Below are 19889 nucleotides of genomic sequence, written 5' to 3'. Positions count from 1 at the left end.
AAAAAACAAAAATAATTAATTAAATAAAATTAATTAATTAAATAAAATAATCGATGAAAAGGATAAATATTAATACAATTATATAGTTATAATAAATATTTTACAAGCAAATATTTTATTGCAGAAGATTTAGGATCAAAGCTAATTTATTCAACAAAGATATTGACTTTTAAATAGCAAACATAAAAGAGTGAATGATATATCATTTGAAATATATCGATGAGATACTATTGATGCAATGATAAAATTTTTTTATTTTTTTTTAATGATATATCTACTAACATATTCGTGAGATTATTCTGTTTAAGTGGCGATCGAAATCAATAATTTATATAATTGTCTCAGACTATCGCATTTCTTTCCTATTGTTGCGAAGTTATTTCTAGTAATTCTTGGAATTCAAACTTCAGTTTTTGAGTTCATGCTTTTAGAATCTTTATTCTAATCATCTAATCATCAAATTCTAATCATCATTTTGAACGATGTACATGATAGTTTTAAAAGTATTTACAAAATACTTGTAACTTAAAAAAAAAAGAATTTACAAAAAATTTTCAGAACACATATTTTCTTTTCTTTATAACTGTCAATCCTAATCTTATAACAATTATCCACTATTATACTACTGTATTTTTTATTTATTTAATAAATAAAAAAATTATTATTCTTTCTCGAATTCATTAAACATACAAATATAACCTAAAAAATTTTATTATGAAAATAAATCTTTTGTAATTATAAAATATTATATTTATATTAAATATTATATATATATATTAAAATAATAAGTTTTTATTTTAATATAAGAAAACAAAAATATATAATTACATTTTCTGATAAGCATAATAATCAAAATAATCAAAATAAGCAAACATAATCATTTAACAGATGTAATATAATTAATTAATTAATGAACTTGTTTATCTATTTTCTTGCAACATAATGGATAATTTTGATATACAGAGGAAAATTAACACGAGATACTATTATGTATAAACTTGGTTTAACCTATCATTTAAAAAGAAGTTAATTAACGACATAACATATACGTTCTCTTAAATATATTACTCCTCTTAAATATATTACTCCTCTTGAATTGTGCCACAATGCTTTACATTAGAGTTTTCATTCCACACATAAATTTTTTTGTTTAAAAGCAACAGTATCAAAGCTTACTGAAACAAATTATATTTTCTTTAATAAAAAATAAAAAGAAAAAGAAAAGAAAAAAAAATTTTTTTACTTAAAATTTTATACAACATATCATTATATATAAAAATGAATGATTTTCGTAAAAAAATCCATAAATAGCAATTTTTCATGATAATTCGTAATAGTAATGATCTATATTAGTTACAGACAAAATTTAAACTAAAACAATTTTTATTTTGACTAAAACCACAATACAATAGCAAAAATATGACTCAATATTATAAATTACATTTTGTATACTGAGTTAGACAAAAAATATTTTTATATTAAAATATAATATAATATAATATATAATAATATAATATTAATATAAATATAATATAATATTAATATTAATATTAATATAATATAATATTATAATATAATAGATTATGAAAATATAAAAAATATTTTGCGAAAAATTATTCTTAAAGAGAAATTTTATAATTTAACTAATATTTATTATGTTTGATTTGGTATTAGATCGTTTTTTTATCTAGCCTAACCTATATAGCAATCTAAAAAAAAAAAAAAGTAGTAGATTTATGTTATATAAATTGATATACATTGAATTAAATAAAAATAGATTTGTGCTATTCTATCTAATAAATTTGAAATATATATTTTTTTTATTATTTTCTCTATAATAAAATCAATTTATTTAGATATAATCCAAAATCTTACAGATATGATCTTGTAGATATATGATTAAATATTAGACATCGTTTAAAATCAATTAATATTTATAATTTATTAAAGAAACGCGAATTATTATCGGCTTAAAATTAATCTTTTAAGATGCATTTATACATTTAAAATAAATAAACGAGAATATATTTAATTAAAAAAAAAATTTATTTGCATTTAACTCATTAAAAGTCAAATAGTATATAATATTATGATAAATATTATAATTTGTACATATGTGATTATTTATAACTTACCAAAATATATAGACATAAACATAAATGATGTCAAAAAAATCTTTTAATAATTCTTTATAGAAAAAATATTAAACACTCTTGAAGTTTCACTTCATAATTGCACTATTAAAAAATTTGATATTTCATGATTATATTAATTAAAAAAAAATTATAAATGAAATGTTGCATTAAAACAATATTGGATTAATTTACTGAAAAAAAGAAAGAACGAGCATTCGCCTATTTAGTTTAAACGCACTTTACATACGCAACATGTTGCATCGGAAGAGAAAGACTAGTATCCACTCGTAGATTGTACTTCCCTCTATCGAGCACGATGCAAGTTGCGCGGTGGGACGAGTAAATAAAGTTCGAAGTTGGCATTTCGCCTGTAGCCTATTCACTACACCGCAGACGACATGATCGCTAGCATACTCTCACCCCTGCACTTCTCCTGGACACCGGAAACCGAATGCAGTCTGAAGTATTCTGCAACCTAGCAACTCTTCAGAATATGCATTGTTTACCCGGTGAAACATGTATGTATGTATACAGTCTGTTTCTTTCAATTTAATAATAATTGATTCTCTTAACGATCATTAACCTTTCGATTCTATTATATCGACTTGATATTTTCGATCTATGCAATCTCTGAAAAATAATGAGAATAACAATATATAAATTCGAAAATATAATATTCATAAAAATTATTTTTTATTCAATTTTTTATTCAAAATATTTTTCTTCCATATCATATACATATACATCGTTAAATATAGTTAACCATCACAAAGATAGATTATTGGATCACTGAAAATTAAATTAAAATTATTGAATATCTCTATTACGTTGTTCTATGATTAAAATATCTCGCGAGTTTTTTTCACTAGTGCTTTTTATTTTGGAAATAAAAAGTAACCACAAAGAGCAACATTAGGTAAATGCAGTGAAATGAATGACCAAACATTACTATTTATTTTTGATCAAAAATTCATGGCCATAGTACAATGCATTATCAACAAAGCATTGTTGTTTCCTTTCATTTTTTATGACGAGACGAGTATTACTAAAATACATACCATCATTTCAATGTATTTATTTTGTGTAATATTTTATTTCTTACTTATGAAAAATGTATAACCTAAAAAATATCATGACGATATTTATATTTATAGATAATATTTTCAAAAAATAAATTAAAATAAAAATAATAGAATAAAAAGAATGAATTCCAAATATATAATGTACATTTAAAAAAAAAATGATATATAATTTGCATTTTTTTCATTGATTTTTAGATTGAGATTCCAAATTTTTTTCGCTGACACAAATTCTTTTGTATTGTGTAACAGTCTGAATTTGTTTTTTCAATAATCCATTGAAATGTCCGCAATGCAGAAGAATGTTGCGTCAATTGAAATCGAAATTACAAATAATTTTTCTAAATTATTATCAATTATAATATTTTTTAATTAATCTTATTTTAGAAATATATCAATATTTTAAAATAAGTATATAGAACATATTATATATAATATTTTTAATTTATATATATATAAATTAAAAATAATTTCGAAATAATATTTTTAATATCTAAAATTTTTCAAATTTTTTTGTCTAAAATTATTTTTACATTACGTAATAAAAAATATTACTATATACCATAAATATTACCATAAATTATTATATAAAGAAGAATTTATAAAAATAATTTCTCGATAATTTGTTGCATTTAGAAAATCTGTGATTAAATTCAGATTTCAACAACTTAAATATTATTTTAAAAAGACAACAAATTTTTTTTACTATTAAAAACTACAAATAGCAAAAAAATTTTGCTCTTTAGTTTTTTCCATCCTATTTATATTTTGTTCTTTTATATTGAAAATATGTTTTGTTGTCGTTATAAAATGATAATATAATATTATTTTTGTTAAAAAATTTCAATATATCAATAGTTAGCTATAGATAACCTAGATATGGAAATACATTATATTTATTTTTTTCATAAAAATATATTATAAATTATTATAATAATATAATTAAATTATTAAAATGAAACCATTTTGCAAGAAAATAATTTTATTCATAATCAAGAAAAAAATATTTAGCGGATGCAATTGTAAACTTTTTCTGCTTGAATATATTACAAGTATATACCATATTGCACGTAAAAGTATAGTTCTAGCTGTATTTTATGAATCAGACTATCCGAATTCGAACAAAAGTATTTAAGTGGGGACGATAATACGTAAAAGGGAGGCGTAAAGTGTTAACACAGGCCAGAACAGCAGCAGACACTTGAAAACAGCGCTCTTTAGCCTACTCTTAAGCCATCTTTTTTCCCTTCCCTTTCTTTACCTTTTCAGCCTTCATTTCCTCCAAACTCTTTGATGCTTCGTTCTCATCAGTTTTTGCTTGTCCATCCATTTTTCCTCCGATCCCCTTCTTCCAAACTGTCATTATTTCTGTCATACCTTTTCCCGATATTTCTTTTTCGCAAAGAAACGGTACTTCATTTTTTACCCTTGAAAAATTTTTGTAAAAATAAAACGAATGTCTCGTTTTGTAGGATTCGATAATTTATTAAAAATAATAATATTATAATGTTATATAAGATTATACTTTTTTTTTTATTTACTTATTTGAAACATATTGAAAAAACAAAAAAGAAATTGGATGAGATAAATTGAAGAAAAAATGAGAGATTGAATATCCATCAATAATTATAACGTAATAATAGTTAGATTGTTAATATATATATAAAAAAATTTTGTATATAAAAATCTATATAAAAATGAATATATATAATCTATATATAAATCAATAAAAAATATTATATAATATAATCAAATAGTAACTATATCTTACATATGTATTTATGTAATAAAGACAATAATATCCGCATATAAATACTCTCGGGATTATATTTGACCAAATATTTGGAAAACTGAATATTATTTGACTTTGGTTCATTCTGCTATTTGTATCAAAGATAAAAAAAATAAATAGTACAAGTGAAACAGAATAAATAGAATGTAATACAAATGTTATTATATGAATCTCAATAATTCAAAATATTTCAATTAATATTGTAATAATAATAATATAATAATAAAATAATATAAAAAATATAAAAAAATTTATTTTATTTTGGATTATAGATAATAATAAGATCTATATTAAGGTGAAAATGAGAATTAACTATTATATGCATATATAAGTAAATAAATTATACAGAATTTTCACAGATAATAGACATAAATCCTAAATTTTCATATGACATATATAAATAACATATAAAAATAAAAATCAAATTTGTTATATAAAATATCACAAAACTATTTTTTTGCACATACATATTTTGTATATATTTTATATATTTTTATTAATTATTTATAAAATATATTTTGATTTTCTATTCAAGATAGTTTTAGAATAGCTATAAATGAAAAAATCAATATTTTTCGTTAAATAATTCTTTGTAATTCCAAATACAAAAGAATTTTTCTTCCGGTTGATGTATATAATCCTATGTAATTTCTCATATCGATGCAGATGTTAATCCATAAGAGAAAAAAAGTTATTATCATTACAGTCATAATTACCGTGCTGTAAAGCCTAACAAAACAAAGCTATTATATTATTATCCTTAAGGTATATTTGAATAAATCTATATATTAATTGTATTATATATCATTACTTAAATTTACATGATATTATATTAACTATACACAAAAATTATAAAAAAAAGAATGAATTTATTTGATGAAAGTTATAATTATACGTGATTTTCTATTAATTAAGTTTGTTTAACACTAATAATAATGAAAACAATCACGAATGCATAAAAGAAAAGAAAGAAAGAAAGAAAAAGGAATGAAATAAATAATTATCTAGTATCCATATTTTTTCTTGATTATCTTCTATATAATAATATATAATCAAAGTGGTTATAAAAGTACAAAATAACACACATATACATAATGTATGTATATATATATATATATATTATTTTACAAAAGAATATCTATATATATATATATATTATTTTACAAAAGAATATCCAATCAGGATTGAAAATTAAAATTAAGTTTTCTTTAGATAAAGTGAAATAGTGTTTCACTTTATATTCATTTTTTATTTAACATAAATTTAAATAAATAATTTTTTTGTTTTTTTATAAATAATAAATAAAGATTAATCAAAATTTTCATATATTATTTGTACTTGTTTTCATTGTTTTCATTCTAGAATCGATCCTCTAAAATGCTTCACGAATACATTAATAACTGGTGGAATGTGTAAACTTCTGATGGCAATATACAATGCCAAAGTTGGTACGTACATACTTAGTTAGAGCTTGTGTCCCATGGGAGCAGGGTTCTAGTGATTTACCATATATCTCCAGAGTTCATAGTGGTATACACATTTAATAGAGATCGCATTTATAGCTGTATAAATCAAACTTTAGATATACTGAACATACTCGTGTCATATTCAGATATCACTAATAGATTGCTTTGTCTTGTTGCTATATTTCATTTAAATCGGTATTCGAACATGTGGTTGGAATGTGTATTTTATACTGTACTATTAGTAAATAAAAGCACAACAGAGATATTTATTTCACTGTCTATATATCTTAAAAGATCTAACATTTTTTAAACTAAACGTAGAGACTAAAAAGCTTTTCTCGTTCGTAACTTTTCTAGATAAATTTTATCGCAGTTTATTTTATAGGAAAAGGTCAAAGAGCTTTGAACCGGCGAATTAGCGAGAGAAAATCGTTGGAAGCGTTTAATCTCCCAGGCAACTCGTTAATTTAAGGAATAAGAAGGGAGATAAGTTTTTCTTTCCCGTATCTTGATGAATTTCTCGCGTAACAAAAAAATTCCACGGTTCATGAAACTCGAAAATAAATGGAAAAAAATTTTTAACCTCATTCTAATTAATGAAATGTTATTTAAATTCAAATAATTCAATTTGAGTCAAAAATGGTGATATTTTTTGAATGTCTGTAAAATGATAATATATTCGTAAGGCACTTATGAAAGAATAATTTTAAAGATTAAATATAAAAGTAAATATTTAAAAAATATTAGTATATTAATTAAGAAAATATATTTTATATATTATTATAATTACATTCATATTATTATATTATTATAATTTACATGTAAAATAAATTTGTTAAATTATAAAAATCATTGCAACTATTTTCAGAATACAATGATAAGTGAGATTAATAATAAATTAAAAACATTTAAAGAAAACAAATATAAAATAAAATTGATATATAAAAAATTGATTTTGGTTTATTTATTAAATTATATAAACAATTTAAATTTTTTATATATATATATTTTTTATATATATTTTATATTATAGTTTTAAATAAAACGAAATAAAATTGACTTCCAAGATCTTCTAAAAATGCTTCATGAATATATTAATATTCTATATAATAATAAGAAAAATTTTAAAAAGAATTAAATTATAAACACATATTTTTATCTTATTTCATTATATGTTATATTTTCATCATATTTCAATATATGTTTATCGTGTACAATATTATATTTTATATCAACTATAATATTTATAATTAAAGAAAAATATAAAAAGACAAAAAAAATATAAAATCTTTCTTTTACTGTCAATCATAAAAAAATGTATAAAGTGTCAAAAATAAATATTCATTATGATATTTAGAGGAATTTTTAGAGGAATAAAATATTTATGATGAATAAAATATTTATTTACCATTTTTATAATTATATAATATGAAAATATGAATTTGTATAAATATTTACATGAGTTAGAAAAAAATGTGCGTGTATATTTTTTTTTCAGTGTCTTAAATTTTTAAAGATATTTGCGTACCTCAAAAGTTAAAATTTCATTTGCAGAAATTGGTGAATATAACTCAACAATAATTAATTAGATAAAAAGTAATCAATCTATTATTTATATATTATGAATTAATCTGATCGAAGTTTTAGATTTGTAATCGAATATTGACAATTAATTATTTGACTTTAAGATAATAAAATACAATTCAAATATTGATTCGAAAAATAACGACGAAAATGACGGTCAAGTAATTATGTTCGTTTTAAAATAACTTGCTATGCAATTAAAGGTGTGCAAGTGTAATAAGATGAGAATATGCGGAAGGAAAACACGAGTACTCGAGATGAAAGTAATTTAATATGTTCTTCATTCCGGTTTTTCGCATCTGTCACCACGTAACCATCTCTTTTTTTCTTTCCAGCCTTACCTCGTCCAATTTGCATCGAATCATGATAAAAAAAAAAAAAAAATATTCAAAATAAAAAAGCGAAAGATCCTAATTTTTTATCTAAATTTCATTGATTTAAAATTATACAAGATAATGATATTTATAATATGAATACTTTTGATGAGATATGATGAGATAACAAGAAAATTATAGTTCTAATTTGTGTCATTAGAAAAATCATATAATAATGTATGATATTAATAAGTTTCTTTTTACATTTATCTATTTCATTTTTTAAAAGATGTATTCTGTCTTATTCATAAATTGATTTTATTAAATGTTCATATGAATAGGATAATGAAACAAACAAGATAATATTGATATTAGTTTTATAATTATTTTTTGTTTAGATATTAAAATTATAATATTATTGATTTCTCTTAAATTATATAAATATTACAATTTTATTGCATTAAATTTTATATTAAATTTAATATTTCTACAGTATGATTTTAAAAAAAGAAGGAAAAATAATGTAACAAAAAAAATGTGAGATTAAACATAAACTACAACGATATTTATATTATATATATGTATGTCATATGATCATGATAATAATGGGATATCTTATCTATATATGGGATATCCTATAATTATAATGTAATCAAATATGTGTAATTTTATTATAGAAAAATTACAATCATGTATCTCATTATTAAATTATTGTTTTTTCTATTTATATTAAATATAGTAAATCATTTTTATAAATTAGATTATAAATTTAAATGAAGAAAATGAGAAGATTTTTTAGTTGATTCCAATATTCATTCTTTTTTGAATTATACATATGAGCAGAATTGGATAAAGATCTGATTAATCTGATTGAAAATTATAATTAGTAATTAATCTTCTTAATAATTATGTAATTACTAATTATTAAATAATTTATTATAATTAACTTAATTTAATATAATTAAAACAAATTATAATTAATTTAATAATTAATGATCATAAGATAATTATATTTTTAATTATGATTAATTAGAATTTATAATAATAATACTTTACTATGAAAAATATATATTTATTATTTATATAGTTTTCGAATATAAATATCATTATTTGATAATCAATGACTGATAATTATTCTATGAGATCTATCTGAATAGGCAACATTCAATGTATTAATCACATCTGTAATCTTAATATAATATATAGTACTTTTTTAAAATTCAAATTTAAGAAAATTTTATATTTAATATCCATACTTCTCTGTTATCACTTATATTTTCAAACGAATCTCATTTATCAATGTCCATTTTCACTCGTCAAAGCATTAGAGTAATTTCAAAAATATCAAGACGCGATGGACCGGAATCATTGGAAAGAAGAGCCTTGTCTTTGATTCGGATCTTAGTCGTTCGAACGAGAGTGTCAAGGAGTAAAAGAGAGAGCTTTTCGAGAGCCGAATCGAAGGAACAAGAGCTTACTGCGTCTCGTCGAGCTGTTGACGAGTCACTGGATAAGGAGAGAAGAAGAAGGGAGGCACCGATAGCTCTAACACGAGCGCACGAGACCTCGGGGAAATCCTAATATTTTAACCACTGGCGAGGAATGAAAGGACCCGGGTGAGCATGAAAAGGGAAAAAGGGGTGCGCGAATCATCTCTGCGTACCCTTAAACCCTACTGGATGGGGTGGAACCTGCAAGGTGGGTAGAACTCTATGTATACCCGTTGTGGTACCCCGAGGGAAGTACTTGCAATTAACGCGGTAAGACTCGGCTCTTGCAAGGGGTAGTACACCCTTCTTAATGGTAACCATCCCTTTTCGCTCCCTCCCATGCTCTCCTTGTTTCTCTTTAATTCTGAATTCAGTACTAGGTAATGATATTTCGAATAAAAAATAAATTTTTTTTTTAATTTTGAATCTAGATTAATTAAATCTAGTAAATATAATAGGCTTTAAATTAATTATTTAAATGTAATTGTTATTTATAATATTTATATAAATGTCTAGAGGATTTTAGAAATACATTTTTTATTTTACATTTTTTGCATAATAATATGCTTTATATATTTATGTTTAAAGATATATTTTTAAGAATAGAATATTTATTATATCAACATATTCATAAGGTATTTTTAATTATTATATAATTTCCATGAAATTCTATTAAACAACTCATAGATTCATAAAACGTTGTATTAAATAGTTATTTTTTAATATATATTTAAAAATTATTTCAATTATTAATCATCTAACTTATTATAAATAATTCATTATAATGTTAATGTATATTAATGTATTTCATCATAATATATATACTATAAAATATTATGAAATATATCTTCAAAAATTATATATTTCATTGTAATAAAATTATTTCAATAATAATTTTAATTAAAATCATTAAAATATCTTATTTAGCGTATTTTTATTCTTCATTATATATTACAATTTTTAAAATTCCAGAAAAGATTTTTAATTAAAAAAGAGAATAATTTTCAACTTCTTCCTTATTTGAAAATTTTTATTCAATACGTAAATAGAAATAAATAGAAATAAAATATTAAGTATTAAATATGTTTTCAATTTGTATTGTATTCCAAAAAATAAAAAATTCTGTTTATGTATGCATATTGATTGTAAAAATAAATCAACATTTGCTATTAATTATATTCTCTTTCTTCAATTTGAAAAAAATTTATTTCTTGGCATTACGTTATTCACTTAAAAACGCTTCAAATATAATCAACATATCTTCTTACCTTACGCTTCTTTCCATATTAATTTCGTCATTCTCTTTCTCTTTTTCGTACATTTGCTGATTTAGAAATGCGACAAGTGCTTCCTTCTTGTCTATCTCTGTCGAGTCATTCCCCTACGAGCACTTCGAACACTCATAGGGGAATGACTGTGTTCGGTTATTTGTCAGGGATACGCGTAATCGCGCGCACGCGTGCTTCCAGTCTTTGAAAATCTACATACGTCACTCTATCCTTTTCTCTTCTCCCTTCTTCTCCATCTGATTTCTTTCCTTTTCCTTTCGTTCCGTACATTTGTCTCGCCGCAACATGTGCGTACCTCCTTTTTAACCACCCTTCCAAGCATTCTGGCCTTAACTCCAGTCTCACGCGCCTCATGGTGCAACAGATTGTGATTATATCGTGCAAATTATCAACCCTAGGGGGCATATCAAGCGGAATATCAACCGCAAAACATCATATAACTTAGAGTAGTCTAATTGCGAAATGTTGTACGGTCGATTTATTAATACTAGAACAACCTAACCTCAAATTAACATTGATGACATGATTTCAAAATTTTTGTTTTTTTATATATATCACTGAATTTGCGTTTCAGTCATTTGAACTTTATTTATTGAAATGAAATTTATGTCAATTAAGTGAATAATTAAGTGAATTCTAAATGAACTATTATTTAAACTAATGTTGAATATTATTAAACAAAAATGTAAGTAATATAATAGATTAATTATTATATAATTCGAGAAATTAATTAAATGTATTATCAAATCTACTTATATGAATGTGAAACGAAAAATTAAATAGTGAAATAATGAATAAGCATTCAATATTATATGAATTTGGTTATATAAATTGCTTATCCTCCAATAATTTTATACAAATATAATTTTATTATTAAGAATATGCAAGTATTTTTTGTAAAAATTAATAATTCTTATATATAATATAAATATATATAAACATAATTATATATATATACATTTAATTAATTTTATAATAGCACTTTAATTTTAACTATTTTAATTATTTGCATAATATAATAATTTTAGCTACATATTATAGGTTTTAATATTAAATAAAGGACTTTCGGTTTCCTATGAGCAATCGTTGATGCGAAGATTGATTTTCTATTTGATGGCAATACGTGACTGTGCGTCACGCGATTAACAACTTTGCGAGTTATATCATGTTCAAAAATATTAGGATATTTGCTATTTTAAGATACTGCGTATTTTTCAATATTTATAAATTTTATTATGAATTTAATTTATTTAAGTTATATAAATAATGTTAATAAGTTGTATAAATTATTTGTAATAAATTTATTACGAATAATTTAAATTTATATACAAATAATTATTAATTATTTATATGTTCGTTATATATTTTAATTCAAATTAATTATTGTAATATTTCTACTGAAATGGTGAAATTAATGAGGTCAATATATATATGATACATACGATATATTGGTATGCAAGAAATAAGATTCTTTTATATTTTGTGCAAATAAATATTTTGGAATATAATATAATATTATATTATGCAAATTCGATGACGTTCTATTATATGTAATCGCAATCAAAATACAAGAAATTTGTGTGAAATAAAAAATTACAGCATTTAAATCGTAAAATTAAATATCTAATATATTGTTATATAGGATAAAAATATAAATTATTATACTCATTAAAATTAATCTAAATTTTTATTAAATCAAAAATTAAATCAGATCCACGGTTTTCTTAAAAATTTCCTTTAAATTAAAAATATTAAAATTTGGTACAGTTCTAATTTTATCAGTTGAACTTGTAGCACTATAATTCTCAACTTTTTATATTATTATTATTTGAAATATTATTTCAAGTAATATTATTTTAAATATGTCCAAATCGGTAAAATATTATATTAAATTATCTAATAAATAATATCATTTTAAAATCATAATTTCAATAGAAAAATATTAATATTTGCTTATGTATAAAATGTCACATCAATTCATTGATCAATATTTAACTTTATAATAGTTATTTATTCTATAATAGCAAAAATATTCGAAAGAATTTGATAATTTTAATTCAATAAGAAGATATAGTTAATATTCAATTCTATTTTTTATATCTCAATTTTGTTTCAAATTCAATTAATTTTCAAATAATCTAAATAAATATTGTAATAATTTTAATAATCTCTTTAATTTCATCTTATTTTTAACTTTAATTTTAAATCTCTATTAATTTTAATCATTCATTTCTTACTTTTTATTTATGTATTCTTTGAATTTCCATTCAATGATTTAGATTCACATCAATACAATATCTTTTCATTCTCATTTCTTATTTATCCTATAATATTTAATTTACTAATTCATTTTCATTTATTTTTAGTTTAATTTATTTGTATTTTATTTTCCTTTTCTATTTTCTTTTATCCTATAATAACTTTTCTCATTTTATTTTGTTTAAAATCAATGAACGAACTAGTGAAGCAATATCACCTTTTATCATAAATAATAAATTCCATCGATACGACGTATTTATATGAATTAATCGAAGCAACAATGTTTATGGGTCATACACCTTTGATATTTTACTCGGTCATGACGGAGCGCGACATACCTAGATTCGACGCGACCATTCCTTATGGATTTTACACGAATGTGCACTCAACGAGGCACAATGGCCACCCCCAACCAGTGACTAAGCCGCATTTCCGGGATATAGGAGATCTCCTATTCTCGATGTCAGTTCGCCTAGTGGTCTCGTGCCACCATGTCGTTCTCTTGACAACCGTATGATTAATGAACGGGTATCACGGTAAAAATCCTCGATCTATGAGTTCCATAAGAGGGAAAAAAAAGATCGACAAATTTTTAACTTTTTCCATTTTCTTTTCTTTCAATTCAATTTCTTGCCTATTCTCGATATTACATTTTTGTTTTTAATTTTTAATATTTTTTAATTCAATCATATCAAATTTAGATATAATATTGATTCATATAAAACAAAGTACGAATGATTTTATTATCTTTAAATAAATCATATAAATTTATAAAGTACATATTCATTTGCAAATTATTTTTGCTATGTGTACAATTGATCTTATTATTTTATCTTACTTTATAAATTTAATTATAATTTATACTTTTGAAAATTCATTTTAATTTAGTGAAATCTATCATAAAAAAACGAAATTCTGGCAATATCTTTGCTCTAGATAATTTCAAATGCAATGGAAACCAATATCGAATATCGAGGAATTTTTCTTAATTAGCATTCGTCGCGAACGAATTAGCATTTGAACTGTCAATTTCTATCGCGATGAAAACCAAAAAAGTCCCGTGAAAAGTCGTCTCGTCCATTTTTTTAATTGATATGAGACCTAGACTGTTCACTCGTCAATATAGTTTGACGACTATCAAGCTTGAATTTTCTGAATATGTATACAGTATTAATATATTCATGAAACGTATTTAAGAAATCTGTAGCTCAAAACAAATATATAATTTGGTATAAAAATACGATTTGGATGAAGCTTATTTACTATTATTTAATTATTTTTATAATTTATTATTATATTATAATATATAATTATATAATAATTAATATTATAATATATATAATATATTATTATATTATTATATTATATATTTATTATTAAGTTATATAAATAGAAATACGCGAAAATATCAAAAATATCGAGTCGAGATTCGATATTCAAGATAGATTAGATTGAATTGAATTGCGAAATTTGAAAATGTCGATATTTCCGAGGATTTCAAAAAAATTGAGATTTTTGATTTTTCTCACGCTTTTGGATTCTGAATAATTATAAAATTATAAAAAATAGAATATGAAGCAAAAATAATAATCAAATGTATCATAGATATAAATAATATTTTTTTATTAAAATTTAATTTGCTTCTTTAATTTAATTTTATGAATAACTATAGTCTTGAAATTGAAGTTTTTAATTATATATTTATTATATGGAATTCTGAATCAACATTTTAATTTATACATTGTTTATAATCTTCATATAAAAATAATAATTTGATATCGATAACATTTGGTATTCTTGATTTATTTAAATTAACCAAAAATATATTTTTTCCCTGTTATAGGTATTTCTTTAATTGTAACTTATAATAAATAAATTTCAATCAATATTTTTAAATAATTATGTTTATATTATATATGTTTATATTTTTGGCTTAAAAATTCAAAAATATTTCACAAATATATTAATACTCTCTATATAAATTTTTATGCAATCCGTTCGCTTAGAATTGTTATCATGTGCGTCTAGAGATATAATCAAACATCGTTCGTAACGAATTCTCGTACGACTGACTAAAATCAATATCAAGATGTTTTTTTATCTTATACGAGTGGTAAAGTTGCCAAGTTTGGCCAGTAGTTGGTAGTTTTTCTATGGTTGGTAGACAATTTTCCAGCATTTGTTATTGAAGAAATCGGAAAATTGAGTAATCAATATGTATATTTTATTATACTTCAACCGTCTTCGTTCAGGTTTTCTTACAATTCTATATGTTCACACATTTCGTATCACAAATCAGTATTGATTAAAATTATGAAATATTTTTTAATATCTGTTTATACAAAATTATTATATATGTAATTATGTATATTAGAATGTTAATACTATAGACCGCCGATATTTTATGCTGGCGCTGTCGATCTGAAATATCGATTAGTATAAGCATTGGCTTTTTGTTTCAATACAAAATTTTTTCGATGTTGTTCGATTGATTGTTTTTTGTTGTAACAAATACTTACTTTCATTTTAATTGAATAAATATACAATTTATAAAAAAAAATACTATCTGATAATTATATTTCAGATACAATAATAATTCTAATAATAATATATTTTTTGATATAGAAATTTTAATTATTTGAACTAAAAAATAGAAAATAATTAAAATAGAAGTTGCACAGGTTATAAAATAACCTTATTTCTAAATTTATATCTTTATTAATATAAATTATAAATTATAAAAAAAACTATCAATTATACAAATCTTTATTAATATTAATTAAAATTATAATAATAAAATTATAATTGAAATATAATAATAATAATAATAAAATTATTATCAATGAATGATTTTATTTAAATATATTATTATAATATTAAACAAATTTTAAAAAAATGTTCGTTTTGTATTGCATTTTTTATATTAAACGCTTTTTATTACAATAATAATTTTTATTCGTATTATAACCATTATAGAACATATTTTATTTAACAAACATAATAAATTTATTAAGTACATTACATTGATAATTTATATGGCAGATCAAATTATATCTTAGTTTGACAAAGAATGTATTAATATATTAGTAGTTTTGATTTTAAGCTAAAATAAATATAATACAAAAATATCAAATTCATTTATTAAATCTTTAATATTTTTTTTTATTATTAAGTTATAATTGAAGTTATGCTTTAAATAAAGTGAGATAAATAAAGCTATTTCACTTTATCTCTATCTCGCTTCATTTAATGTAAACTTTAATTGTTTGTAATTTTATAAATAAATCGACATTTTTATATACTATAACTTTATTGTTATTCTTGTTGTAAAAAATGTTTTTCAGAAGCGAGAAAAATCAAGAAAATAGCCAACAATTCTTAAAATATGTGAATTCTTTGATAAGTAAAGCGTCTGATTCTGAACTGGTTATGCGGATATTATTATATATGATATTTTTATGATATTTTTTCCATCGTAAAGATTTTATTTAGTGAACTGTTTCGTGAATAAATTGTATATTCGAAAATGGCATTCGATCCTTTTGGAATTATTTTGCATAAAAATACCGATTCTGTTATCGAACTTTTATCTATGTTGTTTTCACTTCCGTATTAACCTGTTACAAGTTTGCGTATCGTATATTGAAAGAACGCGATAAAATACGATTGCTTTTAAAATTGTAAAAATAAAAATAAATCTCATTTCAAATTGCTATTATAGCTTCTTTACAATCGATTGCTTTATTGATAGCTGATATTGCATGAAATGAAAGAATAAAATAAAATATGTAAAATTAATATTAATTTTAAAATTATTGTTTTTTATCCATAATAATTATAATATTATTAACTTTTTTTAAATAATATAAATATCACAATCTTATTATACTAAATTTTATTTTTTCTTATTTAAATTCTAAAAATTTTTAATTTTATACTTTCAGAGTTGACAGTCATGTAACAAAGAGAAAGTAAACTTAGATACATCCTGTCTGTTATTATATGACTATCACATGATCATTCATAAATATGACAATAATATTAGAAATTTAACTTATTCTTTCTTTGCAACTATATACTATAACTATAATTTATTAAGTCTTTTTATATAAATAATAAACAATAAAAATAATTTTATTTTGATATAATTAGAAATAAATAAGTTCTTATTTGAAATGGAAAAACGAGATGTAATACATATCAATTGATTATTTATAATTAGAATTTTATTTTAATATATTTTTTTTTTCATATAAAAGAAAGGTCTAGTGATTTCCACGTGCACATTCAGGGATAACACGTGCATCACATCGTAAGTTAATGTAGTTACCGAATGAATCATTCGTCTCTTCGATCCCATTTGATCCCCTCGCTTCCCTTTAATAGAGAAAAGCGAAGATTCAAGGGATGTAGATAAAGACTAACCAACGAAACGGAACATTTATTTGTGGAACCATACTATACATGTTTGTTGGAATTATATTATACGTGACTCTGTCACTACCCATCGTAATGTCTCCTTTTTCTTCATTGAGGGTTGGTGTAACGACGATCCATATTCTCTGTTGATATAACGCGTTCCATTTTCTGAGAAGTTGTTGCTAATATAATGTTCTTATACTACTAGGATAAACAGTCCATTTAAGAAATATTTAATGTTTTAGTTTTTGTTTTTGTTTTTCAATAATTTAAGGATTTTTTATTTTTTTATAGATGAAACAAAAATTTGATTTTGAGTTATTACTCATTTGAGATTTTTTTTATTTCTAATAGTTATATATTTTTAATATATAATTTAATATCTGATTTTTTGATGTTTTTATTTAAAATTTCTTACTGTTTTCAAACTTTTGGATAGTAATTAATTGAGAATTAATTTCTCTCTCAGAAAAATTTTTCGTGGATAAAAAAATTGCTCCATGTATAACGCATTATGTATTTATACATATAAATTTTTTTTAAAAACAAAATTTTTAAGTTAGATAAATTTTTCTGCAAAATAATGTTTAAATATTTTTATAAGCTATTATACATACTTATGAGATATATTTATGTACATATATAAGATATTATATTATGTTCGTGGAAAATCAAAGACAAATACATATTTATAATATATATTTAATATAAGATAAATTTTATAAAAATTATCAATATATAATTAATATATAATAAATATATTTATTTATTTCATATTTATAATATATTTGTAAAATCAATTAAATATTTAAATATTATTTTATATAGTATAAAAACAAATCCTTAAAAACAAACTTTTTCAAATTAATCCTATTTAACACGATTAAGAGAATATTTTTATGTAAATATTTTTCTTTTTTATTTTTAAATCTTCACTATAATCTTCATTATTATTTTTAAATCATCACTATTTAACAAAATAAATTAGAAGTCTGATTTATTAAAGGAAGAAATCTTGGCCAAATTTTAAAAGAAATTATTCAAAATAAAATAGTAAAAATGAAAATCAATGTTTGAAATGAAAATCGAAAATTCATGTATCATGTATGAAATTAATTGTGAAATAGTTCGATCGAAAAGTCGTATATTATTTTTTCTATTTTGAGCTGTTTAAAAAAGGGCATGACGTCACGATTTCACAGATCATTTGCCTGCTCGTTCCTGACGTCCCTATCACGCGCACTCTTCTGATCCGCCGCTGGCACTACCTCTATAAGGCTGGAGGAATAATTTCGGCTCGTGTATTTCGACCGACACAAGAACAACCTGTCACTACGAAGCGAATAGATTATACATAGCAAGACCCGGATGTGTCACTGTACATGTTTTTACTCTCCATATTCTACACCAAATAATTCTGGCCAATTTGTCGGTCTAAATTTTTTATCTTGTTCAATTTAATCTTAAAGATTGTTCAGATCAAATTACTTGAATTTTATTTATCTAAATTTTATTTAAATTTTATCAATATAAATTTGTTATTTATCTTATTCAGATTAATAAGTTACTTGAATTCAAATAAAACTGGATTAACGAATATAATAAATATAATATCATATAATCGAGAATATATCTGAAGAGTGTATTCTGAGAATTATTGACTTCTTTTTCAATTTTCTTTGCATTATTATGGAAAATGAAAGAAAAAAATATTTCTTATAAATAAATTAGAGTGTTCTATTATATTTGAAATGTTTAAAGATATGTATATTAAAAATTCTGAGTTCTTGTTTTAAATATTAATGAATATAATTCCACAACAATTAAATGAACAGAAAATATGATAATCGATTATTACTGAAAGTATATTTAATATAGATGTTCAATGTTTCAATATTGTCTAAAATTGTTATGAATTTTCAAGATTGTTAAATGTTTTTAATAAGAATAATATCAAAGCATAGTAATAGTTCAACTCTGTATATACCATAAATTGCTGGAAAGTTCTATATGAAAAAGAATATGGAATCACCGCCTAATGGCATTGTTTTGCACTAGTATT

Source organism: Apis laboriosa, unplaced genomic scaffold (assembly GCF_014066325.1).
Source record: "Apis laboriosa isolate Shangri-la unplaced genomic scaffold, ASM1406632v1 scaffold56_cov145, whole genome shotgun sequence".
Lineage (NCBI taxonomy): Eukaryota > Metazoa > Arthropoda > Insecta > Hymenoptera > Apidae > Apis > Apis laboriosa.
This window is presented reverse-complemented; position numbering follows the sequence as displayed.